This window comes from Carcharodon carcharias, chromosome 13, assembly GCF_017639515.1.
Source record: "Carcharodon carcharias isolate sCarCar2 chromosome 13, sCarCar2.pri, whole genome shotgun sequence".
NCBI lineage: Eukaryota > Metazoa > Chordata > Chondrichthyes > Lamniformes > Lamnidae > Carcharodon > Carcharodon carcharias.
Genome location: NC_054479.1, coordinates 145613225 through 145627809, shown reverse-complemented (window position 1 = coordinate 145627809; position 14585 = coordinate 145613225).

Genomic DNA, 14585 nt, shown 5'->3' with positions numbered 1-14585 from the left:
GAAGAACATAAGAAATAGGAGCAGCAACAGATTGTGTGGCTCCTTGAGACACCATTTCATAAGATCTTGGCTGAACTTCTGCATCAACTTCACTTTTCTGTCCTATTCCCACATTCCTTCATTTCTTTAATTTTAATGACATCTGTTAGGTCACTCTTCAGATTTCTCTGTTCAAGGGAAAAGAGACCCAGCCTGTTAATCCTTCCCTGACGGTTATAACCTGACGGATCTGGTACTATCATTCTACATTTTTTATGCATCCTCTCCAGTGCCGCCATTTCATTTGTTTTAATATGGTAACCAGGTCTGTACACATGGGGCTGAATTTTCACCTGGGTGTGTGGGCGCGCACCCGACCCACACGAGCATGAAATAGGGCACGATGACATTGGGCATGTCCTGGTATCACCGCACGCTTACGCCATATTTCAGTCAGCAGGTGCACACAAAAGTTGGCAGTGCGCCCACCGACAATAAACAGGGCTGTTAAGCCTATTAATTCATTAATTAAATGGAATTTTTCCCTGACCTTACGGTTGGTGGGAGGGCAAAAAGGCCAAGCGGCCTTTGGATTTTTGAGGAAACCTCACCCACGGGTGGGATGAGGTTTCCAGTGTTCATTAAAATTAAAATGTTTAAATCTCATTTCTAACATGGCCCTGCCCATGTGACAGAGTCAGATGAGGGGACATGTATTCCTTAATTTTACCATCCTTATTTGGCATGTCAACACTCTTCAACTCCCTGAGGCAGCTCTGTGTCTTTGGGGAGGTTTCTGTGAGTGAAACCGCCACGCATGCGCTGACTTCCACTCTCGCCCTCCTCCCTCCCCACCCAGGCAGCGCTGGGCGTTTCAATGTGTGTTTCACGCTGGCTGCCCGTTAATTGGCCAGCCAGGGTGAAATCGCAGTCGGGGCCCGATTGCGGGCAGGGGACTGTTTCGCAGGCGCTCCTGGGCTTGCCTGCTTGTGGAGTGGAAAATCGTTCCCATGCGGCACTCCAGCTATTGTCCAAATTCAGTTCAATACCGGTTTAACATCATTTCCCTACTGTGGAAATAAACTCTAGTGATTGGTTTGTTTTTGTTTTGGCTTTAACCCTCATCACAATTCTCAGTGATTTGTATATTTGTACACCCTGATTCCTTTGCTTCGCTGCTACTTTTAGTTTTTTTAATTTTCTAAGGAAATATGTGATCTTATTTTTCTTACCACGATATAATACCTCTCTGTTAAAATTAATTTGCCAATATGTGCCCATTCTGCAAGTTTATCAATGTCTTCTTGTCATTTGTTGCCATCCTCCTCAGTATTGTCCATTTCTCCTCAGTATCAACTATTCCTACCAATTTGATTTCAGCCGCAAAATGAAAAATTGGGTTTTTGATTTTAAAGTCTAAATCATTAAAATAAATTGTGATCAACATTGGCCCCAGCATTGACCCATGTGTATGATCCCAATTCCTACCTTCTGAAAAGTTACCTTTTACCTCTTTATGCTCTCTGATTTTCAGCCAGTTAGTTTCTCGCTGATCTTCAGACTGACAAAGCAGATCTTTGCGTACTTGTGCTTAAGTGTGTGTATGGGGGATTTGCACAGCAGCAATCAAATTCAGTCCAAATTTTAATATGAAAAGAATGGTGAGAAAGTTGGCTCTTTGCCAAACTTATACAAAATTAATTAAGTTTAACAGAGTTTTCAGTCAATCTATTGAACCTACAAACCTTTTTACAATCTCACATCGATTGCAGTTATGTTGCCAAGTAGTGTAAAGGTTTTTTTTGCCATTGAACTGATTGTGAGGATTGTTAAGGTTGTCACTCTTTTACACTCTCTAATTATACTTAAATTAATAGTTTATAATGTCATCATAATCTTTTGAAGTCCTAGGAGGGTAATGAAAAAGCAGTTTTTCTTTAAATCACACTTCTTGTGAATAACTCCTAATTTTAGGCTAATTACCTGAAGCAGCCATCAGTGCTATATTACCATAACTCTCACTCTACCAGAATATGCTCATTAATATGTTGCCTCAAGCTACTAATCTACTGACATTAATCAGGAGTCACAAGGTTCTTGTTTCAACTTTACAGCTTACCAACCAATAATCCTGCAGTCACTTTCCCCTCCAGGTTTTGCTTCATTTTCCACATTTCCTCTCAGTCCATTTTAAAAATAAACCCAATCCTTTGATGGTTCCCCGTTTGAGTAACTGAGCCAATCGCATCAGGGAGGCTTTGGGTTTGATCCATGCTCTGTTCTAAGTTAAATAATCTCTCTGGGGACAGCAAAAGAAATGTTACGATCAGTCCCAAAGGTCTGGGAGTTGGGCTGTTGTTTTAATTGATGAAAATTCCTCCTCTTGATCACTATCCTCTATCTCCTGTTGATGAGGAGATTACAGTCTCATGTTTTTGAGTTAATAATTTACTATGTGGTTTTGAATATCTAGGATGGAAAGTAATTTTTTTTAAAAAAGTGGATAAAGGGAAAGTGGCATGAATTGTCACAAGATCCTATTACAAATACTTGTGCAAAACATTTGGAGACATTTTCATGTGATATGGCACTGCGAGTGATTACCTCAAGTAGTTTTTTTAATGTGGGCCCATTTTAGTTTTAGAGATCGTCTGGCATCAGGTGCCGTTCCGTTGTTTTCATGAATGGAAACAGATACTTCCCATGAAATATCATGGGACAATCGTACCACATTTGCACTAAGCGTAGCAGTGGATGCCCAATGTAATGGCGGGTTTTCACGCCATATCGTCCCTTCTCAAGGGCAACTAGGGATTGGCAATAAACACTGACCCAGCCAGTGAAGCCCACCTCCCGTGAATGAATTTTAAAAAAACCCATCACATTAATTATGCATTCCCGGGAAACAAGCCGTTTCCATGGTGGGAGGGTTCTCATTCGCCCGCCATGCCATCACCTCACCACAGCATCACGCCAGGTGCCATGTTTAAAGTCCAGCTGCGCACACACATCTCGGTGCTTCCAAACCACGACTACTGCAGAGATGATGTCCACAAAAGGCAAAATGACTACAGCCCCCACGCCCCCCCCGCCACCCCCCGGTTTAATGACATATCCCTTAAGCGCCTTTTGGACGCAGTGGAAGCTCATCATGATCCACTGGGTGTGGAGCTTTGGCTATATTCCTGCTTGTGGTCTATCTACAACACACTGTGGGTACATTACAGAAATATATCAGGCTTATATAGAGTTGACCTTGTGAAGAGTGTTTAGATGCTATAACATTAATATTATTTCCTTTCAAATATCATATTTATTCATCACTTTTCCATTGCAGTTTCCTAAGGATCAAACACATCTGTTGTTCCTCTTAAGAAAAGCTGCCAAACAGATGTAGATCTGAATATTAAATAACTTACTTTGACAGCATGACTGTAAAGTTTATTTTGCAAGCGTGGAGAGATCATTAAGTCACCAGTTCCATGGAAGTGGTGATCTATTGGTTAAGTGAAGAGTGCTCTACTGTTTTGCTGCCTGAGCAAGTGATTCTATTCTTGGCACTTTAGTGCAGGGAGATGTATAAAACTATCCTTAAACTGATTTACGCTTTTGATACCATTAAACATTGAAGTCTCAGAAGTGACAAGCTGAGCTTGATCTGAACTCTTGGGCAGGAATGTGTCAAAGTGAAGTGGGATTGGAAGTGGGTGAGCTGGGCCTTTATTAATGTTCAGACCTCATTAAGAAGCAGCTGGTGCGGAAGGAGTTGTCCCAATATTAAAATCAGGTGACAGGAGATGACTGACGGGTGGGTCGAGGGTTACGGGGAACGAGGCTGGAATCTCAGCCCAGAGAAAGCCCCGAGCTTCCCAGAGCTGTCAACCTGCACCCGCCTGGCTCAGAGGGAATTTTAAATACTTGCTGGGCCTCCCCTGACCCAGGCCCTGCTCTTACCTGCTGTTTATGAGAGGTTTGACCTGGTGAGAAGCATCACTGCTGCCCTGTTCAGGTCTCAGATTAAAATAGCAGATTTTACCCACATATTTATAGAGCTGCCTGCCACCTTTAGCCTCAGTTCTCCATCCATTATTTGTCACAGCCAATTAGCATCATGAAGTCATGTCAAATAGACTTTACGTTCCCACTTCAATGAAATATTGGATGAACCGACAAATACTCCTTCACTTGAAGTCAAAATTCTTCAATTTATCAAATAGTGGACTGGGCATATAAAAACGATGCAAGACCTGGCACAGTTAAAATTGTACCAGAACAGGGTCTTCAGTGAAAAAATGCACAAAAACATTGAAAAGGAACCAATGTTGAGAAGGAATCGGAGGGGCTTAAACTACAGGAATGACTTAGATCGTGTATGATAATTATTGTTCAGAACTCTGGATGCTCATGACAGAGACAAGAAAACTGCAGGGTGGAGCTGCTTTCTGGTGATTTTCCATTGATCTGAAAATCCAAGGGAGTTAAAACCACCCAACTCTCACATCACTGTGATAGGGCAAGCCTGATAATTACCTCACCCACTCATCATATACCTTGCCCCTCATTGTTTGCCCTTAGTCCTTCACTCTTTGCCCTTTTTCACTTGTTCCTCATTTGCAGTTAAAATCAGGGTAAGTTTTCAACCATTTTCCACAAATGATGGAAAAGATGACATAATGTGGAGCCTTCTCTTTAATGGTTTGAGGGATCAGGAAACATGGTTGGAGTACATGGATTAATGGTAAAACTGATCCTGAATATAGGCTCCTTCAAAAATTACCAGGTGAGAATGGACATGTTATAGAGCAAGTTTGAATAAGTTTGAATCACAGTGCTTTTGTGCAAACATTCTTTAATGTCCACTTCAAAGAGTAGCCATCTGGATAATGCTTGATTTGTCTTTCATCAAATCTCGAGAATTCATGTACTAAAAAGAATTTAAAGCATTTTTCTACAAGGGGGTATTTGAGACGGTGTAAAAGAGAAGCTAGCTCTGTCATCAATTAAAGCTATTTTTTGGCAGTACAAACTCCACTATGTTCACGGCCAGAAAGAAGTAGTCTGAGCTGTACAATTCATGCTCAGAACAGAGGGACAACATTGTACTAGCTTTTTTTGATTGTGTTCAGTGAGCGTTAAAGGATCCCCGAAGGTATTGTGGAATTTTATCTGACCTTCACAGTATTCCGCCCTTTGGATAAAACTTTTGAAACCGTTGACATTTTGGCTGCCCTGACATGCTAATAAGAGGTTAATCTGATCATTCCAAAGGCACTCTATGTACTCATCCTGCCGGAAATATCACATTCACTGATTCCCTGAAAACTAGAGCACAACATGCAGTCATCTCAGAATATAATTGCTGTTGAAAAAGGATTTAATATGGTTTTGCTTTTAGTTTATCATAGCAGAATAGAAAAAGCAATCATGAATGGAATAATACAACTCCACCTGTATCTTAGAGGACATAGCAGTGATTTTTCAGGGTTTTGTGTGAAAGCTTCTTCTATCTGAATTAAAACCAGACATCACTGAACCCAAAAATATAAAGGTGCAACAAAATGATAATCAGAAGTTTAAGTAGAAATGTTTTCAAATTAAATGGAAAACACGATGGGAGCAGATATTCAGTTTGTGTTCTTATAACAGAAGACAGTGAATCAGAAACATTTCTTACATCTCTCCCCATTTCTATTCTCATTGACTTCAGTGGAAATAAAGTCAGGAGATGTTAGAAAATGGAGCATTGATTTGTCACTCAGGGTAATGCTGTTGCACAAACGCAAGATCTACCCCAATGTCCTGAGACCAAATTTCAGGGTGATAATTGCTAATTTTGCAGTGTGGTCGCCTGGGGAACCTTCCTGGAACTCTCTCACACTTACCAAATGCCATCCAACATTCCTCAGGTCAGAAAACATTTTCTTCAAATCCCAGACAGCAAGTGGATTGGGGGAAAATTAATAAGGCCTGTGAGTTAGAATTGCCCATGGGTTTCTAATCAACCTACTAAGAACTAAACTCCACGCCTTGGCTTAGAGAAGAGTAGCAATACTGATCCCGATGACAGAGATTGGTTACCAACTAAAGGCGGGACTAAACGGGGTTGTTCAGTGCTGATGGGAAATAACGGAGAGAATCTGACAAAGGAAATGGTAATGGGGGTAAATGAATCCAGAGCATCGCTGTGAGATATAATGAGGCAGTAGAAATAAGGGGCATAGGATAAATCTGGTCAAAAATTAATTTGGATAGATGTCAGAATGAGTTCCTTTTTTTTGCAAAGACAATACATAGTGTGGTGTTCTGCTTGGGGTGACCCAGATGAAAAGAATGAGTTAAATGTCTTCTCTCATCTGTATGTGGGTGTCAGTGACTAACACTAGACGTGTTTCTGGAGTGTGGAGCTGCCCATGCCGACACTTGTGTGGCTCTAGAGAGATGTTTTATGCTGTTGATGTACAGAACTCCACCTGGTGGCCAGACCAAGACCTGGGGAAAGTCATTTCTCAGGAGCTGATGATTGTTTAATCTCATTTGAAATTAAGATTGAAAACTATGATACCTCTGTGTTTGGAGTTTTAAAAAATTCAGGAATTAAATTGGTCTCTAGCTGATTTGCAACTTGTTATCCTGTCAGATTTCTGCTCATTTGGGGATTTTACAAATAATGTACAGGTTTGGTTGCAATGTTAAGTTATTGCAAGTGAGAAGAATTACAGTGAGTTACAGCTGAGACCAAAGGTCATACTGAATACCTTGGAATAATTCAAAAATAATTTGTCTAATTTATTTCAAACACAGCCATGTCATTAAAGAACCCTGCTTTCAGGAAATTTTGCTTAATCAGTTAATGGTAGGACATGAATTTACACCAACACATTTAAACTAATGCATTTACACCAATGCATTTAAACTAATGCATTTAAACTAATGCAATGACACACACACATTTAAATCAATGCATTGAAACCAATGCATTTAGGCCAATGCATTTAAACTAAGACATTTACACCAACACATTTAAACCAATGCATTTAAACTAATGCACTTACATCACTTGTGATTTGCACAATGTGTCATTTCTCCTCAGCTGCACTTGGAAAATCGATGCGAACAAGCTACCATCAGATTGACTTCCCCCAGCTCCTATAAACTGAGATGCAAAGCAAAGGCACTTGAGCCATGAGCTTCCCTCAAGCCCCTCGATCCTGTTCGCCACAGCTACTGGCATGAGACTGGTAGAATCTACTGACATCTTCATATCACAGACGTGTACATGGCAACAACTTGCACTTGTGTTGTGATATATATCGTGAGATATCTTGGGAGCTTTAACAAGGAAAACAGGTACTGAGCCAGAACTGGGAGCAAAGACTAACAACGAGGTGGAAGCTGTCAGTTTCTTTGAAGGTGGACCAAGAAAAGTTCGGAAAATAATTCTAAAGGGAAAGGACACGATGGTGAAGATTTGGCCTTCTTTCTGATGCAATTGTCTAGAGTCAGAAGAAAAGTAGGTGAGAGTGTGACATGGCGGATGGTGAGTGTGATTTGGGGGGTGAGTGTGACATGGCGGATGGTGAGTGTGATAATGGGGGGTGAGTGTGATAATGGGGGGATGAGTGTGATAATGGGGGGTGAGTGTGATATGGGGGGTGAGTGTGATAATGGGGGGTGAGTGTGATAATGGGGGGTGAGTGTGATAATGGGGGGATGAGTGTGATAATGGGGGGTGAGTGTGATATGGGGGGGTGAGTGTGATACAAGGCGGTGAGTGTGATAATGGGGGGTGAGTGTGATATGGGGGGTGAGTGTGATATGGGGGGTGAGTGTGATAATGGGGGGTGAGTGTGATATGGGGGGGTGAGTGTGATACAAGGCGGTGAGTGTGATAATGGGGGGTGAGTGTGATAATGGGGGGTGAGTGTGATTTGGGGGGTGAGTGTGATACAAGGCGGTGAGTGTGATATGGGGGGGTGAGTGTGACATGGCGGATGGTGAGTGTGATAATGGGGGGTGAGTGTGATTTGGGGGGTGAATGTGATATGGGGGGGTGAGTGTGATAATGGGGGGTGAGTGTGATACAAGGCGGTGAGTGTGATAATGGGGGGTGAGTGTGATACAAGGCGGTGAGTGTGATAATGGGGGGTGAGTGTGATAATGGGGGGTGAGTGTGATAATGGGGGGTGAGTGTGATTTGGGGGGATGAGTGTGATAATGGGGGATGAGTGTGATAATGGGGGGTGAGTGTGATAATGGGGGATGAGTGTGATAATGGGGGGTGAGTGTGATAATGGGGGGTGAGTGTGATAATGGGGGGTGAGTGTGATATGGGGGGGTGAGTGTGATATGGGGGGTGAGTGTGATATGGGGGATGAGTGTGATAATGGGGGGTGAGTGTGATATGGGGGGTGAGTGTGATATGGGGGGTGAGTGTGATAATGGGGGGTGAGTGTGATATGGGGGGGTGAGTGTGATAATGGGGGGTGAGTGTGATAATGGGGGGTGAGTTTGATACAAGGCGGTGAGTGTGATATGGGGGGTGAGTGTGATATGGGGGGGTGAGTGTGATATGGGGGGGTGAGTGTGATATGGGGGGGTGAGTGTGATAATGGGGGGGTGAGTGTGATATGGGGGGTGAGTGTGATAATGGGGGGTGAGTGTGATATGGGGGGGTGAGTGTGATATGGGGGGGTGAGTGTGATAATGGGGGGGTGAGTGTGATATGGGGGGTGAGTGTGATAATGGGGGGGTGAGTGTGATATGGGGGGTGAGTGTGATATGGGGGATGAGTGTGATATGGGGGGTGAGTGTGATATGGGGGGTGAGTTTGATACAAGGCGGTGAGTGTGATATGGGGGGTGAGTGTGATATGGGGGGGTGAGTGTGATATGGGGGGGTGAGTGTGATATGGGGGGGTGAGTGTGATAATGGGGGGGTGAGTGTGATATGGGGGGTGAGTGTGATAATGGGGGGGTGAGTGTGATATGGGGGGTGAGTGTGATAATGGGGGGTGAGTGTGACATGGCGGATGGTGAGTGTGATAATGGGGGGTGAGTGTGATAATGGGGGGATGAGTGTGATAATGGGGGGTGAGTGTGATATGGGGGGTGAGTGTGATAATGGGGGGTGAGTGTGATAATGGGGGGTGAGTGTGATAATGGGGGGATGAGTGTGATAATGGGGGGTGAGTGTGATATGGGGGGGTGAGTGTGATACAAGGCGGTGAGTGTGATACAAGGCGGTGAGTGTGATATGGGGGGGTGAGTGTGACATGGCGGATGGTGAGTGTGATAATGGGGGGTGAGTGTGATATGGGGGGGTGAGTGTGATACAAGGCGGTGAGTGTGATAATGGGGGGTGAGTGTGATAATGGGGGGTGAGTGTGATTTGGGGGGTGAGTGTGATACAAGGCGGTGAGTGTGATATGGGGGGGTGAGTGTGATAATGGGGGGTGAGTGTGATAATGGGGGGTGAGTGTGATTTGGGGGGTGAGTGTGATACAAGGCGGTGAGTGTGATATGGGGGGGTGAGTGTGATAATGGGGGGTGAGTGTGATAATGGGGGGTGAGTGTGATAATGGGGGGTGAGTGTGATTTGGGGGGATGAGTGTGATAATGGGGGGTGAGTGTGATATGGGGGGGTGAGTGTGATAATGGGGGGTGAGTGTGATAATGGGGGATGAGTGTGATAATGGGGGGTGAGTGTGATAATGGGGGGTGAGTGTGATAATGGGGGGTGAGTGTGATTTGGGGGGATGAGTGTGATAATGGGGGATGAGTGTGATAATGGGGGGTGAGTGTGATAATGGGGGATGAGTGTGATAATGGGGGGTGAGTGTGATAATGGGGGGTGAGTGTGATAATGGGGGGTGAGTGTGATATGGGGGGGTGAGTGTGATATGGGGGGTGAGTGTGATATGGGGGATGAGTGTGATAATGGGGGGTGAGTGTGATATGGGGGGTGAGTGTGATATGGGGGGTGAGTGTGATAATGGGGGGTGAGTGTGATATGGGGGGGTGAGTGTGATAATGGGGGGTGAGTGTGATAATGGGGGGTGAGTTTGATACAAGGCGGTGAGTGTGATATGGGGGGTGAGTGTGATATGGGGGGGTGAGTGTGATATGGGGGGGTGAGTGTGATATGGGGGGGTGAGTGTGATAATGGGGGGGTGAGTGTGATATGGGGGGTGAGTGTGATAATGGGGGGTGAGTGTGATAATGGGGGGTGAGTGTGATAATGGGGGGTGAGTGTGATAATGGGGGGTGAGTGTGATATGGGGGGGTGAGTGTGATAATGGGGGGTGAGTGTGATATGGGGGGTGAGTGTGATATGGGGGGGTGAGTGTGATATGGGGGGTGAGTGTGATAATGGGGGGTGAGTGTGATAATGGGGGGTGAGTGTGATACAAGGCGGTGAGTGTGATATGGGGGGGTGAGTGTGACATGGCGGATGGTGAGTGTGATAATGGGGGGTGAGTGTGATACAAGGCGGTGAGTGTGATATGGGGGGGTGAGTGTGATATGGGGGGGTGAGTGTGATATGGGGGGGTGAGTGTGATATGGGGGGATGAGTGTGATAATGGGGGGTGAGTGTGATAATGGGGGGTGAGTGTGATAATGGGGGATGAGTGTGATAATGGGGGGATGAGTGTGATATGGGGGGGTGAGTGTGATAATGGGGGGTGAGTGTGATATGGGGGGATGAGTGTGATAATGGGGGGTGAGTGTGATATGGGGGGTGAGTGTGATAATGGGGGGTGAGTGTGATATGGGGGGATGAGTGTGATAATGGGGGGTGAGTGTGATATGGGGGGGTGAGTTTGATACAAGGCGGTGAGTGTGATAATGGGGGGTGAGTGTGATTTGGGGGGATGAGTGTGATAATGGGGGATGAGTGTGATAATGGGGGGTGAGTGTGATATGGGGGGGTGAGTGTGATATGGGGGGTGAGTGTGATATGGGGGGTGAGTGTGATAATGGGGGGTGAGTGTGATATAGGGGGTGAGTGTGATATGGGGGGTGAGTGTGATAATGGGGGGTGAGTGTGATATGGGGGGGTGAGTGTGATAATGGGGGGTGAGTGTGATAATGGGGGGTGAGTTTGATACAAGGCGGTGAGTGTGATATGGGGGGTGAGTGTGATATGGGGGGTGAGTGTGATAATGGGGGGTGAGTGTGATAATGGGGGGTGAGTTTGATACAAGGCGGTGAGTGTGATATGGGGGGGTGAGTGTGACATGGCGGATGGTGAGTGTGATAATGGGGGGTGAGTTTGATACAAGGCGGTGAGTGTGATATGGGGGGGTGAGTGTGATATGGGGGGGTGAGTGTGATATGGGGGGGTGAGTGTGATATGGGGGGATGAGTGTGATAATGGGGTTGAGTGTGATAATGGGGGGTGAGTGTGATATGGGGGGATGAGTGTGATAATGGGGGGATGAGTGTGATATGGGGGGGTGAGTGTGATAATGGGGGGTGAGTGTGATATGGGGGGATGAGTGTGATAATGGGGGGTGAGTGTGATATGGGGGGTGAGTGTGATAATGGGGGGTGAGTGTGATATGGGGGGATGAGTGTGATAATGGGGGGTGAGTGTGATATGGGGGGGTGAGTTTGATACAAGGCGGTGAGTGTGATATGGGGGGTGAGTGTGATAATGGGGGGTGAGTGTGATATGGGGGGGTGAGTGTGATATGGGGGGGTGAGTGTGATAACGGGGGGTGAGTGTGATATGGGGGGGTGAGTTTGATACAAGGCGGTGAGTGTGATATGGGGGGATGAGTGTGATAATGGGGGGTGAGTGTGATATGGGGGGGTGAGTTTGATACAAGGCGGTGAGTGTGATATGGGGGGGATGAGTGTGATATGGCGGGGTGATTGTGATAATGGGGGGTGCGTGTGATATGGTGGGGGGGTGAGTTTGATACAAGGCGGTGAGTATGTCAAAAGTTTGTGCGTGTGTTCATGTGCTGGAAGTGGCCCTGGAGATATGAGGCAGAATCTTTGTGGAGGTTATGGTAGCCTCAGTTGTCATCTGAAGAGCTGGCAAGTTACCTATGCCACCTTTTTTTGGGAATAGGTCCATGCAGCCAGTGCCAATCAGACACTTAACAGGCCAAGGATCAAGGCCTCTGCGGCAGAAGTCCTGTCCAACTTAGAACTGCCAGCCAATCAGAGACCGGCAGCTCTTCTGTACTCAGCAGTGCCACTGAGCAGGTGGTGGCTGCTGCCAGTACTACACCTACACAAGGCCCAGGATTGCCAAGGGACCCGAACATAGGTGAGTGATGGGGGGGCAGGGTCATGGGGGTTTGGGGGGAGGTCGGCAGCAAGGGAAAGGTTTGGCTCTCAGTGGGACCTCCCTTCCCAATATCGGGTCCTTCAATCAGGCACTGAGTGCCCTATAAACCAGGGAACCCTGGGAGCCTACAAGCAAACATGCCAGGTTTAGCTTCACATACCGAGACCCCTTCCCACTGCTGGGTTATTACCAATGGCGGTGGGATGAGGTGTGAGCCTCAGCTACTGGTGGGGTGGGAGAGCCATCCACAGGCTTTCCTACCACGAACTTAATCGGAGTTGGAGGTGGGAAGGTGGTGGGAACCCTGCCTGCCACTCTCCTACCCAATTAAATCACCAAACCTGCCATGGCACAAAATTGTAGAAAAGGATAGGATGCCATTGATGATCAACCAGGAATAGGGTGGCTGGTGATTAGTGAATGGGAAGGCCTAAGGTTAAAATGCAGAGAGCTTTAGATGAGTTGAAGTTCTGTGTAGAATCTTCTGCTCTCTTTGATGTTGAGCTTTGGAGGTGGAAAGGGCATGTCCTTGGTGGAATGGTGGCGTAACTGAACCCTGACATCTTCCCCCCTCCGCCAGAATTAAGTTCTAGGCAGGAGGGCCCACGGTTGACCTTCCCACCCCTCTGCCAGCTGAGGTCTTTAACTGGCCAATCAATGACCATTTAAGGGCCTCGTCCCATCACCACTGGCATTAACCCAGCTGTAGGTGGGTCTGTTGCTGTGAGGTGTGCACAATAGCTGCTACCCTGAAGCCAGCTTGTTATCTCCGGGGAGGGGAGTCCCTTGATCATAAGCACTCGATGCCTGATCTAAGCACTCAACATCGGGAAGACCACCACCATTTCCTTGCTGCTGACCCCCCTGCGCCCCGCTCCCCATCACCCCCACCCTGGGAAACCCTTCCCAGCATTGCTTACCTGCAGCCTGGGTTTCTCCACGATCCTGGACCTCCAGTGCCTGCCCTTCCAGCAGCAACCATTACCTCCCCAGTGGTGCTGCTGAGCACAAGAGCTGCCAGCCTCTGATTGGCCAGCAGCTCTTGGCAGGTGAGACTTCCACCCTTGGGGTCTTGATGCCAGGGGAAGGCCTGCCGGTAGCCTTGCCACTGCCTGATTGGCTTGTGGTTCAGTGAACCTTCCTGAAAAGAGGCAGCATCGGTCTCTAACTGGCTCTCCAGGGGGCAAGTGAGGTTTCTGACACCTCAACATGATTCTGCCTTTGGAGCGCAGTGTGAGATTGTTATACCAGTTGTGGCTGGAGGTAAGATATTTGTGACTAAGGGTTTTCACGGTGCTGGGAAGAAGAGAGGTGGAGTTAACAGTTTTGCTGATGAGTTGTGTGTGGAGTTTGAAGCTCGGTAAATGACTTGTTTGAGCTATTGGGAAATTTTAAGTAATGCTAAAGAGATTTAAGAAATTCACTGATTTACATTCTCGCTGCAAAGTCCAGTAAATGCAGAGCTTGCACTTCCTGAGCTAACCCAATATAAGCCAGAATGATGATGTTATATTGTTTGTATCACTCTTTAAGGACTGGTCATAAAAAAGGTTTTTTAAGCAATGACATATATTGAATTTCCTCAGTAATTTTTAATGCCATCTGGTATTCTATTTGAAAACACTGAAAGGAAACTGTACGTGATTCCTTGCATTGAACAACTGAGAGCAAATTCATGAAGGATTGTAATAGTCTTCAGATTGCCTAAAAAGGTCACTTGACCCAACTCGTGATGTTAATGATCATTTGCAATTTTGGATTCTGAGGTTTTTCTTTCCCAAAACCATATTTTCCCAAGATGCCAAACAAGCCATTTCTCGGGGGATTAATGAGATCGGCTGCATTGAATGCATAGGCTAATAGGAAGAATCTGCTTTCTCTGTGGGTTAGATTTTCTACAGAGCTTCCTCAGTTCCCAGCGTTAACAGCCTTTTCTCTCCTGTTAGGCTCAATCTCTCTCTCTGAGGTTAGGGGCAAAGCTGGAGGAAATTACTTGTAATGGTAAAGAGGAGATTTAAAAAAAGAGAAAAAAAAATGCAAATCTGAAATACAAACAGAAAACACTGGCCAGACATGGGCAGCCGAATCTGTCTAAAAGATAAATGTTGGTAAATAGCTCAGGAAGTAGCTCAGCTTCATTAGTGAAAGGAACTGATCAGCAGGCCAATCCCTTCAACGTATTTCCAGCAATTTTCTGTTTTCATGACAAGGTGATTTGGATAACTCTAGGGGAGAGCCACAGGCTGCAGTATTTCTGTCCATCAACAGCATGAAAGCATCTCACGACTGAAAATACACTTGTGAGG